This window comes from Cinclus cinclus, chromosome 14, assembly GCF_963662255.1.
Source record: "Cinclus cinclus chromosome 14, bCinCin1.1, whole genome shotgun sequence".
Lineage (NCBI taxonomy): Eukaryota > Metazoa > Chordata > Aves > Passeriformes > Cinclidae > Cinclus > Cinclus cinclus.
Window position 1 is genome coordinate 9181007 of NC_085059.1, and position 16169 is coordinate 9197175.

The following is a 16169-nucleotide window of genomic DNA, read 5'->3' on the forward strand; positions in this document are numbered from 1 at the left end:
TCAGAGATTACATTCCATAAAATTGAATTGGCAACATCTGTTCAATCTACTGTAGGTAAATAGTGAACTATTTTCCAACTCATTAACTCAGAGGATATTAAATAAACCCTCATGCTTTGTTATCATATTTGAGGCTTGTCCCAAACTTGCCAAATGAGTTCTCCTGTAGGAAAGAGAACCTAAGAACTGAGTTGCAGTCACATAGCAAACACCCACCTAAATCCTTGGATGGCAGAAAAAACAACCCTGCTTACTCTAACTGTTTCTAAGTACTAGTCACTTAGCCTAAATTATTAACCGTGTCCTCAGCAGAGATGTATGGTACATGTAAATCTCCAAAAAGGATTCTAATAGAATTATCTAATTCTATTAAACCACAAACAACTATCCATTAAATATTTATTAGAAAGCTTGCATTCACTTAAAATTGATTGGAATGTCAGCAAAACACTTCACTAATCCCTTCTTTGTTTCAGCCTTCCATGCTAAGGGTTCAAAATGAGCTATCAGAATCACACTTATTGATTTTGTACAAATTATCTGGCTAATTGAAGTCAATAAAAATAAAAATAACAGAAAAGAACTTACAAAATAGACTATGGATTTCTCTGAAAAATACATTGTTTAAATAAACAAGTTAGTTAAATTCCAAATTACTTGATTATGTAAAGCTTTTTAGCTCATTCTACCACAGGGCAAAGGTGATAAATTACAACTAATTCAATTTTATTTGTAGTGCCAATGAGATGCATTTAAAGAAAAAAAAAAACCTGTTTAAAGAACTTAGACAGTTCAATAGTATTTTAAGCTCTCAGACCAGTTGTTAGGTTGGATTTTTCTACAGCTTACTTAGTCTAACCTGGCACCAGAGCAAAAGCAGTATTTCAAAAATCAAAGGGACAAGCAACTCAAAACTTTCAAAATTATGTACAACAGCACCTATTCACCTTCCAAAAAAACCTCAAAACAAATGAAAAAAACCCCACAAAATAAAAAAACCCATGAAGTTAAAGAAATTATGAGGGCAAGTAAAAAGAACACAAGGCACAAGCAGCCAAGTGCCACATTATCACTACAGTGGTACGAGTTATGCAAAGCCAATCTTTATGTCACATTTTGTGGCAGATCCCACTTTGATCATCACAGTTTTACATGTATTTACATACACAATTGAGTCGTTCCAACAAAACCCATACTGCTTACTGCTGAAGTGTAACCAGCCCCTAGTGACACACGTCCTCTAGAATCATCCCCTCAGAAAGATGTAAATCTGTATTAGCTGAAAGAATAAAATGAAATAGTTGTGCAATAGTACAATATGCCTGTCCTAAAAGCACACACAATTTTGCCAGGAATCATATGAAAGAAAGTTATTGCCTTCCTCCTATCTAGCTTTCTCTGAGTGATGTACTTTTCCATCCCTCTCATGATACCTGGAACTTCTCTCTATATGAATCACCTCCATGGCAAACTCATCACACCTGATGCAACTGTCATAAGCACTGCTACTATCCTACAGGGGACACTGAGCACTGCTCAGGATCACACGAGTTTAAAATGTGGGCCTGAGGGTGCACATTTTGCAAGGCAGGAGGAAGCAGAAATCCTGGAACTTTTCCATGCTTAGATTAAATGTTGAAAAACCTAGAGAGGCATAAGGAAAACAGACAGATCATATATTTCTTCTAATTTCATTAAGGCTCCAAATTATCTTTCATTTCTCAAAATGGTGGCTATCCAGACACAATCAGAAGAAAAGTACTTTTTGAGTTATCTTCATTGTGAACACTGTCTGAAAAAAAAATCACACTCTTAAACAACAGAAGAAGAAAGAAACTGCTGATATTCCAGACCTATTAGTGAAAATTAATAAAACAAAAACTAAGATTTCCTGTACTTAACACTCCAGAGGCATATGAAAGGAGCTGAGCCTGACAGACCAAGCAGCCCCTGAACAGGCTAGTCCACACTGCATCCCCCAAGTGCCCAGTGAAAGCAAAGCAACGTGCGGCTGCCTTTACTTCCCTCAGGCTTTTTCAGTGGTGAGTCTTTTGGACACCTGCCCAAAGTTCTTGCCATTTTCGTGTATTTTTGGATGGGTCTTTGTTTTCAAGTACACGTCCTTTGGCTGTAAGAAAAGTGGGCTCAATCCTGATCTTGTACACTGGGCACAACTAAAGATAGAACTCCATCAGCTCATAAATAGTAGCAAGTCACAGCCACTTGGCACAGGTGTAATTGACTGCAGAGAGCAAAAGACAGGGACACGAGATTTTACCAAAGATCAAGGCATGCAGAAATTGGCCCTAATTTTTGTACAATAGCCAGCATTTTAGCTCTTCACTTGGAAACTTCACAGCTGTGAAATGTTGACAGAAAAGGAAAGTAATTACAGAGGACTACCACTGGAGGAGCTTAAATAACTCAAAGTTCACCATGTCCCTGATTAATTTTATTTCATTTTTTTTCCTCAAGACCAGATGCTGTTCATTTTAACGCTCTGAATTTCCACACATTGAGAGTGCAAAACGTCTGTTTGCCAGATCTGTAAGGCTCTCAGGCCACAGGGATTAGCTCCCAGCTGTGGTATTGCTGTGTGACCTTGGCACTCAGAGCGGGAGTTGACTGTGTTGCGAGCCTCTGAGTTCAATAACATAAGTTGTCTTTGCAGTACTCTCACACCTTGGTGGAAAAAGGCATGTGAAGCCTTTGCTTGTGCACACATATCCAGTTGTGGTGCTGTCCAAGCAGGGCTTGCTAGACAATCTGTTCAGGCATTACCCTCTACAATGAAGCCTGGTAGATTTGTGTGACTTCGAACACGTAAAATACAGTAGGGCAATCTCTGACCTGGATGGTATGCCATCTGTGAATTGTCCACAGACCTTTTATTGTGCTGAATAATCGTGCATTGTCAATCTCCTTCAGCTGGGTTCAGTCCAGTCCCAAATGTTTTTCATGCTTGCATCAGGTTTGGTTGATTTAATGAAAGATCTTTTTTGGTTGGGGTTGCTATTAAAATATCATCCATATAATGGTAGCAGTCCCCAGAAATTGTTTCCTGACTGATGATAACACCTGAGCCACGTACCACTGACAAAATGTGGGGCTGTTTTTCATTCTTGTGGTAAAACTTTCCACTGACTGATGCAACTGTTATTAATGGATGGCATCATTAATAAACTCATTAATAAATTCCTCATCCCTTAATTGTGAGAGCCGATCCATCACATCAACTATCTATAAGAGTTTTTAAAATGTTCCTGTAAAAAGGGAGTAAACTCTTCTTTGATATTAACTCTGCAGTTAAAAACCACAGCATATTGGCAGTGGAAGGTGATCCCGGGCCATATTTGGCTGCAAGCTGACACAGTTTGGAAAGAACCAGCCATTGAAAAGGTATGTAATTATCCTGTGTTTTTCCACTACCCCTTATTACTGGGTATGCTTCAACTGTGCTATACTCAGGTTCCCAACTTCCTGGTAATGGAACATCAATCACTTCTGCAGCTTCATAATCCACACTTATTATCACTGCTAGCTTTACCTGGTGCCAAACGCTGACTTGATCAGGCACAGCTGTTGGTATTGTACCAATAATGACTTTATCTAGGAGGTCCACAGACAATTGGTGGCTCTGGCTTTCAGTGCCCCTAGCTGGTGGGTGTTCCATGGGTAACTCCAGTTCCAATAGCAGCAGTGTGCACAAGGCAGCAGTGGCAACTTTTGGACCCTGCAGTCCACCACTGCTTCTGGGTATAAGGTTCACTGGGTATCCAAGCACCCAGTGATATACTTCTGGGATCCACCCACGATTCAGCTCTGGTGCTAGGCATGGCTCTTCCACGGTCAGGTTCCACTCCAAGGTAGCTGGGCTCAGCTGGAGAGTGTCCTGCTGTCTGTACATCCTAGCACAGGGCAACAAGGCAGGGTGTTCTGCAGGGTGCTCCATGAGCGAGGGGTCCCGGTGAGACCTGGAGGCTTGGTCCCAGGCATCCACAGGGTGCTCCACAGGATTATATAATGAAGAGCTATATAATCAATCACATTTCAGCTATAAAATTTGGATTATTTATAACTGTAGGCCACCATATCCCTCCACAAGTCTGTCACGACCAAGGCTGTCTGTTGGCAACAATACCAAGGGGAGAAGGGGATAATGGGGAGAACAGAGGACGTCTAAATAAGACCACGATATCACAACCATACATCAGTAGAACTTCTCTTAACATATACACAATTTTCATCCCTTAATTGTGAGAGCCAATCTATCACATTAGTTATCTAAAACAGTTTTTAAGATGTTCCTGTAAAGTTTACAAAATTTGATATTGGTTTTTGATATATTTTCATTGGTGAATACTGCCTGAAAAAATCCCACTCTTCAACGATTGGTTTGATAGTTCAAAATTCCATCAAACAGATAATTTCACAGGCCAAGTCTTTACCAGGGAAAGGACCTGTTTGGGCTTGGAGGGAACAGGGTTTAGGAATCCCCTGCAATCATACACAATAAGCACTGGGCATAAAACTGAAACATAGAAAAAAATAAAACAAAAACACACCAACCAAAATGAAGCAGACACATCTAATGGCAAAATGTAACAGCCTGTAGTTCAAATTCTCGCTGCACCTCGTATCATGTCCATTTGCTAATTCTTAGTTCTCACCTTTACACAGCACAGCAAAGGACTTATCATTGAAGCTAGGATTCAAGAAGTAACTATTTGATTATGAACTGTCACTTAACCCCAAATAACAAAGTTAGTTATTGTTCTAACTCAAACCTATACAAGCCAAGGTAGCAGAAAAGCTATGAGTGTTTTATTTACAATAAAGACAATGGAAAAGACAGATTAAAAACTCTGTAAACTGATCACAAAAATTATTCTCCATGTGCAACTGCGTATCACTAGCCAGATTTCAGACCTGGGACTGCAGCAATAAGAACTCCCACAAAGATCCAGCAGAATGATTAAACATGGAAGGCCATTATATAACTGCAGGCACAACAGCAATAAAAGCAAAACGCATCAGCCAAGGACTGTACAAAACTTGATTCTGAAGTATCAAGAGAGTGAAGGATTTGAGGCTTAGTGCGATATATCAGGAATAATTACTGCCAATTTAAATCAATGTAACTCCCCAATTTGTGAAGTGTTCTCAAACTTATGACCCTCAAGACCAGCCCTACCAGCAGAAGCACCATGTCAGAGGTATCAGGCACATCAAACATGCACTACCAAACATGCTGCTAAAGAAAATGTTGTGTAAAGGTCAAAGAAACTGATCCAAAAAGTCAACTTGCTCATAAAGTATATTAACACCCTGGAGCCTCAGTGTCTCTGTGTCATACATCATATATGATCTTAAAAAGTCTGTATAGACTCATCACTTACAGGATTTAAACTATGGAGTTAAGCGGTTCTAATCCAGGTAAACCTAGAAGATGACACATGGTCTAAAAGCAGAAGTCTTTATTGCTCAAGCAAAATAGTCAGATTCATAACCCTCAGAGCCACACATTATCTGTCATGAGGCACAAAGACTGATACTCCTACAAATCATTTGAAATTATTTAAATAATAAGGGACAGAGTTCTGAAATGTCAAAATCTGAACTACTGTCTATTTCTTTTACAGAAGAAAGTCTGAAAAGGTATAAAGTCTTTTGAATGCTCTCTCTTTAGAGGAAGCAAGAACCCTAGATGGCAGAGGGAGTGATAACAGGTAAGGTCCTGCACAAAGCTCACCAAGATGAAGGAAACCATTCCCAAAGATGTCTACTCATTGAATTCTCCTTGCACATTTTTTTTTTACTTCTAGGTCACAGCAAGACTCTTATCAATGGCTAGCTTTCAACCAATTTTAAATGAGTAACATCAAAAAAATCCATTTCACTTTCTTAGTACCTAAAATCACCCAAACATCCTCGATTACCCAGACTGTCCATCCCAGAAATGACTCAGTTAAACCCTGACACACAGGAGACACATAACCCCTTCACTTTAGGACAGTGCTCAGAGGAATTCCATCCCAGCTTTCTTCTAGATTTTTGATTTACTTCATAAACACTAAAGCACTCTCAGACTTCAGATATTTAGTTACTAGGAAAACTCGGCAATAAACAAAATATTTTTATTTCTGAAAATGAACTCTAGTTAATACTTTGTGAATAACTGATAAAGCAAATGTCAGTAGGTTCCAAACCAATAATATTTGAAAAACCTCATGAAGCAGTGGTATATACTTTTATACAGTGATAAGAAAAAGGGATTCATAATAAAGGTATTTAACTGACTTTATTATGGAGTTTTACACCTGTAATTTGCAACAGCCCCCCCAAAAAAACTAGCGCAGGCACATCAAAATGTGCACTTGCTCCAAGCAGAAGTTAGGAGAGTGAAAGCATAGGATGATCTCTATAAACTGACATGTAATCAAACTGAAACTGGCAGCGGATTTGTCTGAACATAGAAAGAAAAAATGGGCAATATCTTTAATATATTGATGGTTGAGTAGACAAAATGACTGTCACACAGAAAGCTTATCTGTAAACACTGCAGAAAGTCTGACAATTTTACCACAATAAATGACTGGATTCAATCAAACAATGAAAGTAAAAGGCTTGGTCCACAGGAGTAATTACCAGTCCCTAGACTGAAACAAAGGGCAGTTACAGCAAGCTCAAGTATGCTTAGAGCAGCTGAGCACTTGATTATAGAGTACTGCAGCAATCAGCAAGAGAGGGCTATTGAAGGGGGGGTGCTTGTGCCTCCGTGCCTCCATTTCACAGCACTGCCAAACTTGGGATGGGCTGCCATAGAGCCCAACTTAATGAAATGTAAGTCTTCTAAGAAATTTTAAGCAAAGAAGACAAAAAAAAAAAATTTTGCAAGGCAGAAGACAGTGGAGAGAACTCAATGTAGTTTTGTCTACATCTAGTTGTAACTCTAAAAAGCTGTGGAATTCTGCTGCAGACACATGGCAGAGCTGCAGTATAAGTACTATGCCTGAGTCAGAGTACTAAGTCATTCTCCTAATTATTTTGAGGTCTTTTCTTCCTGGCACAAAGCTGAAGCAAGGCTAGCAGAGCTACATTACTGCATTAGACTACAGAAGACTATAGGTATTTCACAAAAAACAACTCAGACTACTTTGAAAGCCAAACAACAATTGGCATTGCCCCTTTCACATTGCAAATCAGATTTCAAAAATTTCTTTCACCTCATTAAAAACTCCATTGTGGCAAGAGTAGGGGAGAAAACAACTAGGCTGACAGAGAGGAGCTCTCTTTTGTTTCAGGTTATCTGCAATGTGCAGCTACCTGGGGAATGAGTATGTGCCATTCTCAGCACAGGGCTTTGCTGGAGCACCTGCGGTGGGTCCAGAAGCTTGCAAGAGCACTTCAAGTGCTCACACACAGCACCACAGCTCCTTCAAATTCTAACTCCATCAACTAGCTTATACTGTATTAGTTATCCTTTGCAGAACTCATCTTCAGACATAGCAACGTTTTCTTCAAAGCACCACTCAAACATTCAGACTCACCATTATCAGAATCCACAAACGCCAGAGGTTTGTGTCCAAAAAGGAGTCAGAGGAGCCCTTCAGCTTTATTTGAATAAAGGGAGACAGTTCACTGGGGTTTTCCCTCTCTCGAGGTTTCAGAGGACGCACCCTCCTTTCATCCCGAACTCTTGGCCCCATGTTGCCCTGTTCCTTTCCCCACTGCTGAGGTACCAGGCAGGTACAGCCCTCCTGAGCCGCCTACCCCATGCCCTCCCTCGACCCCACTGTTTTACCCCGAAGTTCAGCAGTTCAGCCTTGTGCAGACAGACCCCGGTCTGTTCCAGGAGCCAAGCTGTCTGTGCCGGGTAACAAACCTGCTGCCCGAGGTCAGCACAGGCATTCAGAGCCCTTGGGAAGACACAGACACCCGTCCCTTCACTCATCGAGTTATTTGTAAAGACATTAGCACACATCTTTCCTCTCACCATGCAGAATGGACCCAAGTCTATGTTTTGGTTTTACCACAGTAATTTCTCCTCCCTGCAAGGCTGACAGAGAGCACTGGCACAGAAGAACAGCTGAGTTAAGGCAGGACAGAGGTTGTTGGTGGTAGAAATCACCAGATTACTGCGTTTCATGAGGCAGAAATTCAGCCAACTCCAGTATTTCACCTTTTTGCTAAAGCTCCCCAGAATCACACACAACACTAGCAGAACATGCTGGTCCACTGCATACAAAATATCAGAGTGCATAAAAACAGTACTATCACCTTGCAGTTAGAAGATGTACCAGAGACTCCAGTCACAGCTCCACACAATGGTCAGGAGTTGATGCAAATTTGAGCAAAGTAAACTGCAGGGACCGAAAATCATTTCCCAAACATCTTGGTCAATCCAGGACATCCTCTCATAGATGTGGTTTCTAAAACACTTACGGCTGTGCAATTTATTGTAACCCCTTTTCCTCTCATACAGGGTATAACACACACCACTTATTTTCTCCTTCCTTTAACTTGTGTTCATTTTACTTCAGTTCTATGTAAGCAAGAAGTCATTCTATCTCCACTAGAAAAAATGGAGCCTCAAAGACTGGAGTCCCCCATCCCATAATCCATAGCCTTTAACTGTGAAACTTGGCCAGAAAGAAAAATGGTAGGGAAAAAAAAAATCTGTTTTATTGTTCGTGGTCCCAGATATCAGTCTCGTTAAACAGCAAGCCTAAACATCCAAATCAGGCTGGAGACTATAATATTTAATATTATCACCCTTCACAACCCTTTCAAGTACATTCCCTGTAAATCCTCTGACAGTTATTTTAGTTACTTTATTCATTTTGGAACATTAACAAGAAAAAAGCAAGTGGGAAGAATTTAAAAAAATTACATGAGATGTAAAATATACTACTAAACTAAACAACCTAAAGATAAGCAGCAATCTTCAGTTTGGTGGGTATTTTTCCTGATGTTCACTATGCCCCTGTGAAAAGATATGTTCTGTCTTTTGCAAATTATCCTATTGACGTATTTTAATGCTGTTCTTCTCTCCATATTCAATTAGATTTTTCAGTGATATGAAAAAACGAAGTGAGAAAAAAAATCCCAGTTTCCATGAATTATTTATGATTGCATTATGGTGCAGTATTAAGTATTCCTGTAATTTCTGTCCTTCACTCCCCCCACCCCCCATCCCTAAACCAAGAGAGTTAGACTATCCTACCACTCCTGTTCTACATAATTTGGTTGGAATTAATAGAAATCAAACTTCACAATCAAAAGACATGAAAAATGTGCAGGTGTCAGGTTAAATTTAAAATTACAGCAAAGTAAGAAAGTAAAAAAAAAAGAAAAAACTCAAGAAAAATGTGGTTTTATGATGCTAAATTCAGATTTGTTTAGACTCAAGATTACAACAGAGTAACTAAACAGTGAACAGGTAATGGCACAAAGCAAGTGGCATCTAAGTTGAAATTAAAAATACCAATCTTCATCAAACTGTTTTATTCTCACTGAATGTGCTGCTCTATTTCTTTAGCTCATCATCTTGAAAATCTACCCATGTAATCAATACATGCCAACACATCACAAAACAAAATGAGCGAAAAATGAAGGACCAAGTTACTCACAGGTGGTTCTCAAGCTGTGGCCTATGTTTTTCTCTCTCTTATTGCAGACATAAAACAATACACATCTTTTCAAAATACAGACAAGAAGACATGCACATACACAGACTAACACACACAAGTGTCAAGTTCTCAGTTCTTAAAAAGAAATGTAGGAAAGAACAAGACATTTTTCAGCTTCTTCAAAATGCTGAAGGTACACTGAACAAACTGGATATATTTTCAAACTAATTTCTTGAGCGCGGTCCAAGTACTGTACCTTTCCTACTGTAACTTTCTGGCCATTAATTGCCTACCTTTTTAAATTTTTTAATTTCAGTGATTTCTTGTGCATCAATATAAAGACACTTAAATAAAGACAGTTAAATTTACATAAACATATCATAAATTGGATGCAGCAGGAAGAGGTTCCTTCCTGTATCTCGATATTGTCTGTGGGGCTTGTTCATTAGAAAATTTGATTGATTTAACCTATTTTTGGGCATTTATACACAAAGGGTATCTGGACATATTGAATACATTCATTTTTTGCCCAGACTAAGAGATTAGGTATCCTGGAAGGCAATAACAGCCTCTTCCAGCAGTCCAGGAATAAGGGAAACAATGTCCTGCAATAGGTCAATATGGATGGTATTTATTACATGGGTAGGGCTGACATTTTCCCAGCTGCCTGAGGGATCTGAATGTCCAGTTCACACAGTATAAACAATTTTAACAGTAATGCAACAACCACAGGCTCAATCAATCTTGCTTTTTCAGACAAAAATTCCTCATGAAAATGAGAAAATATGAATGAGCATCCATACAAATCCATTTGCTGAATTAACCTCTGAATAACTTTCACTGATCCATCTTTTGATTCATTCTGCTCTCAAATGCCTTTGAGTACTCTACTTCTGCAGTGAAATATCTGCTTAATAATGCCTAGTCCAGGCTTACCCTTAACATTCCTCTCATCTTCTGTGGGTACTACACTTTTACAAGTTTCCCTCATGTTCACTGACATGATCTTTTCCTTCATTTGAACCACACTGTCCTACAGTGTCATAACACCTGCACTGAACAGCAGGATAGTACTAGACATGCCCAATCATGTGAGCTGTGAGACAAGTACACTCTAAAAGGTTTTCGGTTTTTAAGTGTTGGAAAAAGGCAACAGAAAGAATATGAAAGTTCTGCAGCAAACCAAAAGAGAGATGCAGCACAGGCAAGGATGGTGTCAGCCTTCAAATGCTGCCCCCTCAGCCTGCCTGGATGGCCCCATGGACCACTTCCCAAGAAGCAGAGACTCTCTGAGTTTCTGAACACCCACCCTTTGAGAGCTCTCTGCTGAGTCTGCTGATAACAGTTCTATGTGGTGTGGATCCAGTGTTGGCTCTGAATTCAATATACCTTTCTTGTGCAGCTGAAGAACAGTAGGACAGGCAATTTTATCTGATCTTAACACTGACATTCACCTTGAAAGAACTTGATCAGTATTTCCAATCATCTGCCTCAAGGCTTTTGTTCTTCTGACCGAGCAATGGTGCATGTGTGGCCTCCGTGCCTCAACTGAAGGGCTGCCAAGTTTCACAAAGCAAGTGAGCAAGAGAAGAGTAACAAAACTTTCAGAGAAGGTTGCTCCCAGGCTAGGAATAGGGATTAGTTGTTACAGACCATAATTAAATGAAAGACAGAGGGAGGAGGATATGTCTGTGTTTGTTTGCATCAGACAAGGAAATGTACATAGGAGTCCAACACCAGACAAAATTAGCATGGTCACTAGAACACCAATTAATCACTTCAGACACCTTATCTGTCTCCCACACCTCCCTGCCTAAGCAGTGTCATCCTTTACACTGTAAAATGTTGCTAACGAAAAACAATCTGGAGGCTTAATGGCCCACAGATCAAGAAGCTTGACATGTTAGTGTCGTTTCCCTGCCTCTTTTACACAACCTGTAAATAATGCTGGTCCATCACCACTTACCAAACACTTGGTAAGGATTTGGCTTTTCACAAAACACACACATGGCCACAAAAAGGGACACAGCTACACCACACACCAGCTACAAAAGGGAACTAGGAGAAAAAATGGTTTGTGAGGCTACAGGACACAGAAAGGGCACTTCAAGGGGTGTGCAGTAAGGGAGAGGCACCCAACCTGATTTCACATTGCACTTCTGTCTGCACTTTTTTAACACAAAGGTACTCATGAGGGCAAATCCAACAGTCAAGAAGCACGTCTGTAGTTCTGCTGATAGCAAGAGTGTAGAAACAAAGATTAGAGCACTCTTTAGCTGCCAGCTAAAGCTCCTTTGCAAGTAGACTAATAGTCCCAAAACTGCTACACACCATTCTGAAGTTGGTCAGCACTCAGGAACAAACAAATTAACATAGGAAAGTTCTGCTATAATCAGACCATAAAGCTTTTATTTTGCATCTTTAGCCTGCCATCAACTCTTCAATAGCTGGGGAGAGGCTTCTTCAAGAGCAACAAGACTGTTTAAGAGGTTCATTCTTTTTCCCAGGAGATGCACAAACTCTAGGTAATGAGATGGCCACCTGGAAGGACAGATAAGTGATCTGGAAATCTCTGAAAGGTTCAATATTTTTTAACACTAGTAATAATTTTATAAATCTTAATGGACAATATAATTATTTTTCTTATTATTCAAAAGAGACTCAATGTATAAATACCTCCGAAAGCAATGAGAACCAGTCACTCTGCAGATGGCAGCCATTCCTGTGAAAATCCTTAAGTTCCAGTATCATTCAGAAGGAAAAAAAGAGAAAACAACAGCAACAACAACAGAAAAAAGAGAAAAATACAAAAAATAAACACAACCCTCTCCACTATGCCATACGTATGAGCTGCTATAAATAATCAATAATCCACAAAAATACCACCCACCTAAATCATGTCTTTGATTTGCCCATTTCTTTGTTCAGACTGAATAAAATGCTTTAAAAAGGCAAAGCCCAGCTTCCAGAAAAATACAAAAAATGCACATTGAATTATAATTTATTCACAGACAATTCACATGCTACCCCTTCAACTCTATTCAAAATCAGTGTTATTAAAAAGTTAACCCAGATGTTTGTTTTATTGACACATGCCACATACCAGGAGCTTTGTTTTACATAATTTGAGGGATAAGTCTGAAGAAGGTACAATCTCTGATTTACTGTGTTAAGATAAGAGGTGTTTGGATTCAGTTTATGTTAGAAATGGGTTTAACAATTTAATTAATTATTTAGCTATAAACCTAATTAAGAGCCTCCACATCAGCAGGCAGCTGTAGGGGTGGGACTCAAGGTTACAGGATCCTTTATGTAGGACCACCTTTCCCTGCTCATCATGGTCAGCCCCAAGCATGGATATCATCATTCCACATATGAGGATATTTGACTAATCACTGCTTGAAATAACTTCTACTGCACTACCATGGAGCACAATAAGTTACTTCTGCTTAGTCTAGAATCTAGAATAGTATAGGTCTGAAAGACTAAAGAAGAGAGAAAGACTTTGATATGTTTTTCCTATTATCCTCATGTCAAAAATATTCCTATGGGTAAAACTGCCTAATGTTTTCTTGAGCAGAATTGCGTTAGATTAAATATTTTCTCTGCTCACTCTGTTCCAGCAATGACCTCATTATGGTTCTGATAAGATGATGTTAGACAGTGTTGCAGTTCAACCCCAGCTGGGAACTCAACCCCAGCAGACACTCACAGCCTCCCCTCACTGTTGAGATGGGGGAGAGAACCAGAGCAGGAACTCCGAGAAAACTTGGGGATTGAAATAAAGAAAGCTTAACAGGCAAAGCAGAAGACATGCACACAAGCAAAGCAAAGCAAGGAATTTATTCACCCCTTTCTATGGCCAGGCAGGAATTCAGTCTTCCCCAGAAAAGCAGGGCTCCAACCTGTGTAACAGCAATTTTAAAGACAAATGTCCCCATCCCAAACACCACCCCTCTCCTTCTTCCCTTTTTCCATGGCTTTATATGCTGAACATAACACTACATGGTCTGGGATATCCTTTTGGTCATTTGGAATCAGCTGTCCTGGCTGTATCCCCTCCCAGCCTCCTCACTGGTGGGGTGGTGCAGAAAGAAGCAAAGCTCCTGAATCTGTGCAAGCACTGTTCAGGAGCAACTAAAATATCCCTGTGTTACAAGTACCTTTCCCACCACGAATCCAAAACACAGCACGTACCAGACAATGAGAAGAAAATTAACTCTACCCAGCCCAAATCGGCACAGTTGGTATATAACTTCACTATCCCTTTTGAATATGCACTTATCACAGAAGAAATTTTTTCCTCTCCTTCACCGTCACACAAGATTGAGCTGTTAAGGTAAAGTCTGAAGAATTTAAATAATAATTAATATAATAATATAATATGTATTGTATATAATTAATATTATATAGTAATAAAATAAGGTGTGGAGAAAACTACTTGTGAAACAGAATAAATATTTTCAGAAACTTAAGACAGTCCTAACTAAAAGAAGTATTCTTCTCCTCCATCCACACAGAGTGACACACAACTGTTTTGTCACAGTTTTGGAGACAGTCGCATGACAGAACACACCAAGTTCATGAGACAACAGACAAAGTTTATTGATGGAAACCCTCTTTTATAGGGGCTTCAGAATTCCTGCACTTGAACAGTTCATTAATTGAGGTCTCAACACCACCCAGCTCACTGGTCAATTAGATGTCTGCATTCAGGGTTGAATAGGATTGGCTGGTGTCCCCTGTTTGAGTTGGAATCCAGCTTATCATTGTTTTACCTGGGGACTTGTTTACTCTTTAACAACCTAGGCTAGCCAAAGGGGTTTGTTATGGCCGATTTTATCTGTGCACCTTACAGACCAGCTGTAGCTGTCACACTATGTCTTCCAGAAGCACATGAGTCAGACGTTTCCATTCAGAATCATACAACCACAAATGTCAGAAGCAATGACCTGATACGGCCTTTACTGTTTTTCTTTTCTTAAGCCTGCATTTCTAATCTCTTTAGAATATCAGAATTCCCAGCATTCCATTAGGGTTTGGGTTTCAAATCTCAAAGTAAAGGAATAAATTATTCAGACCACACTCCAAAGCACCAGTTTTCCTTTGATACTCTCAGTCAAGCACTTGGAAAGAGGCAGGACTTGCATATGGGGCAATTGTGCTGTAAGGCTCACATTTTTTTTCCAACCACTCCCTGTTCTGCATGTCCTCCCTCAAATCACTTCCTGAGTTTCTGCAGCATTGCACACGGAATAGTTCGACCTCCTGAGTCATGGAATAAGTAACTGTCTTTATACTATATACTATACACTATACTATAAGATGGGTATGGAAGAGCACAAAAACTTCAGGTTTCCCCCCCAGCTTCCCACTCACTACCTGTTAAAACACCAGCTGTTGATAAACTTTGCTGCTCTACACATCAGCCCATCAAATTCAACTTGACAAGCCTTAACAGAAAGGTCCACAAGCAAGTGAAAATGAAGTCCTAGCTGTTCCTTTTTTTGTCTGGGAGTAGCTTCCCACTCCTAATGAAGCATATTTTAGGCATGTTGGTAGAAGGGTACAGTATTTCTGCTTGCTCCATGGATAATTCAGCCATACATTTGTATTACTGTCAGTCGAGGAACCGCCCACTAGAATAAAAAAGGGAAGACTAGGAGATTACCCATGGTTTTAAAGGCATTTCATTAGAGCATGTCTTTGGTCACACATAACTGTTTACTTGTCAAATGGTTTCAGAACACCCACAAGGTGTTCTTTGAAGTTAACCTCTTGGATTTATAGACTTTTATACAGCTGTTGAGAAACTGTTTGATCTGAAAATCTGAGTCTTTTGAAGCTGAGAGCTAAAGAAAGATTATTCTTTTTTGACATTGGTCAAGCATTTAATGAGATAAAGTGATGGGAAGATGGGCTTAATAGAATATGTGGATGCATCAGTGTGACTTTTTTGGTACAGATTAACAGAAAACTCAGGGCCACATGAGTCAAAATCATAATGAAGAAGAAAATTAACTGTAGTCCAACATGGGTATTAACCAGAAATAGATATTTTGGGACTCTACTCTTAAACTCCCTCACCAATGCATATGGAATAGAAAATTGAGCTCTTAGGGATTTGGCCTGTGGTGGCTGTGCATGCCAGGGTAGCTGGTCCCTGACATGGGGCTAATACACCAAGGAAAGGGCATGGCTGAACAAAATGAAGATCTAATATAAATGAACTACACACATGCTCTTAATGTTTTCAAAACCTATTTGGCACAGAGTTTTTATAATGCCACAAACACTCCAAGTAGTGACTTTTGAACCTAAGGAGTGAACTTTTTGAACTCTTTTATTAAAATATAGTTCTTCCCAACAGTAAAGCTAATATTAAATGTTTGAGATACAGAAATATCTTGCTATTTTCAAACTAAGTTCTCTGACAATGGAGTGCCCTAGTTCCATGTACCACTGGCAGAAGTAAGCCCTTCTAATTCACATGGAATACAGCATGAGAAATATCAAGACACAGGAAGAAAAATCGTG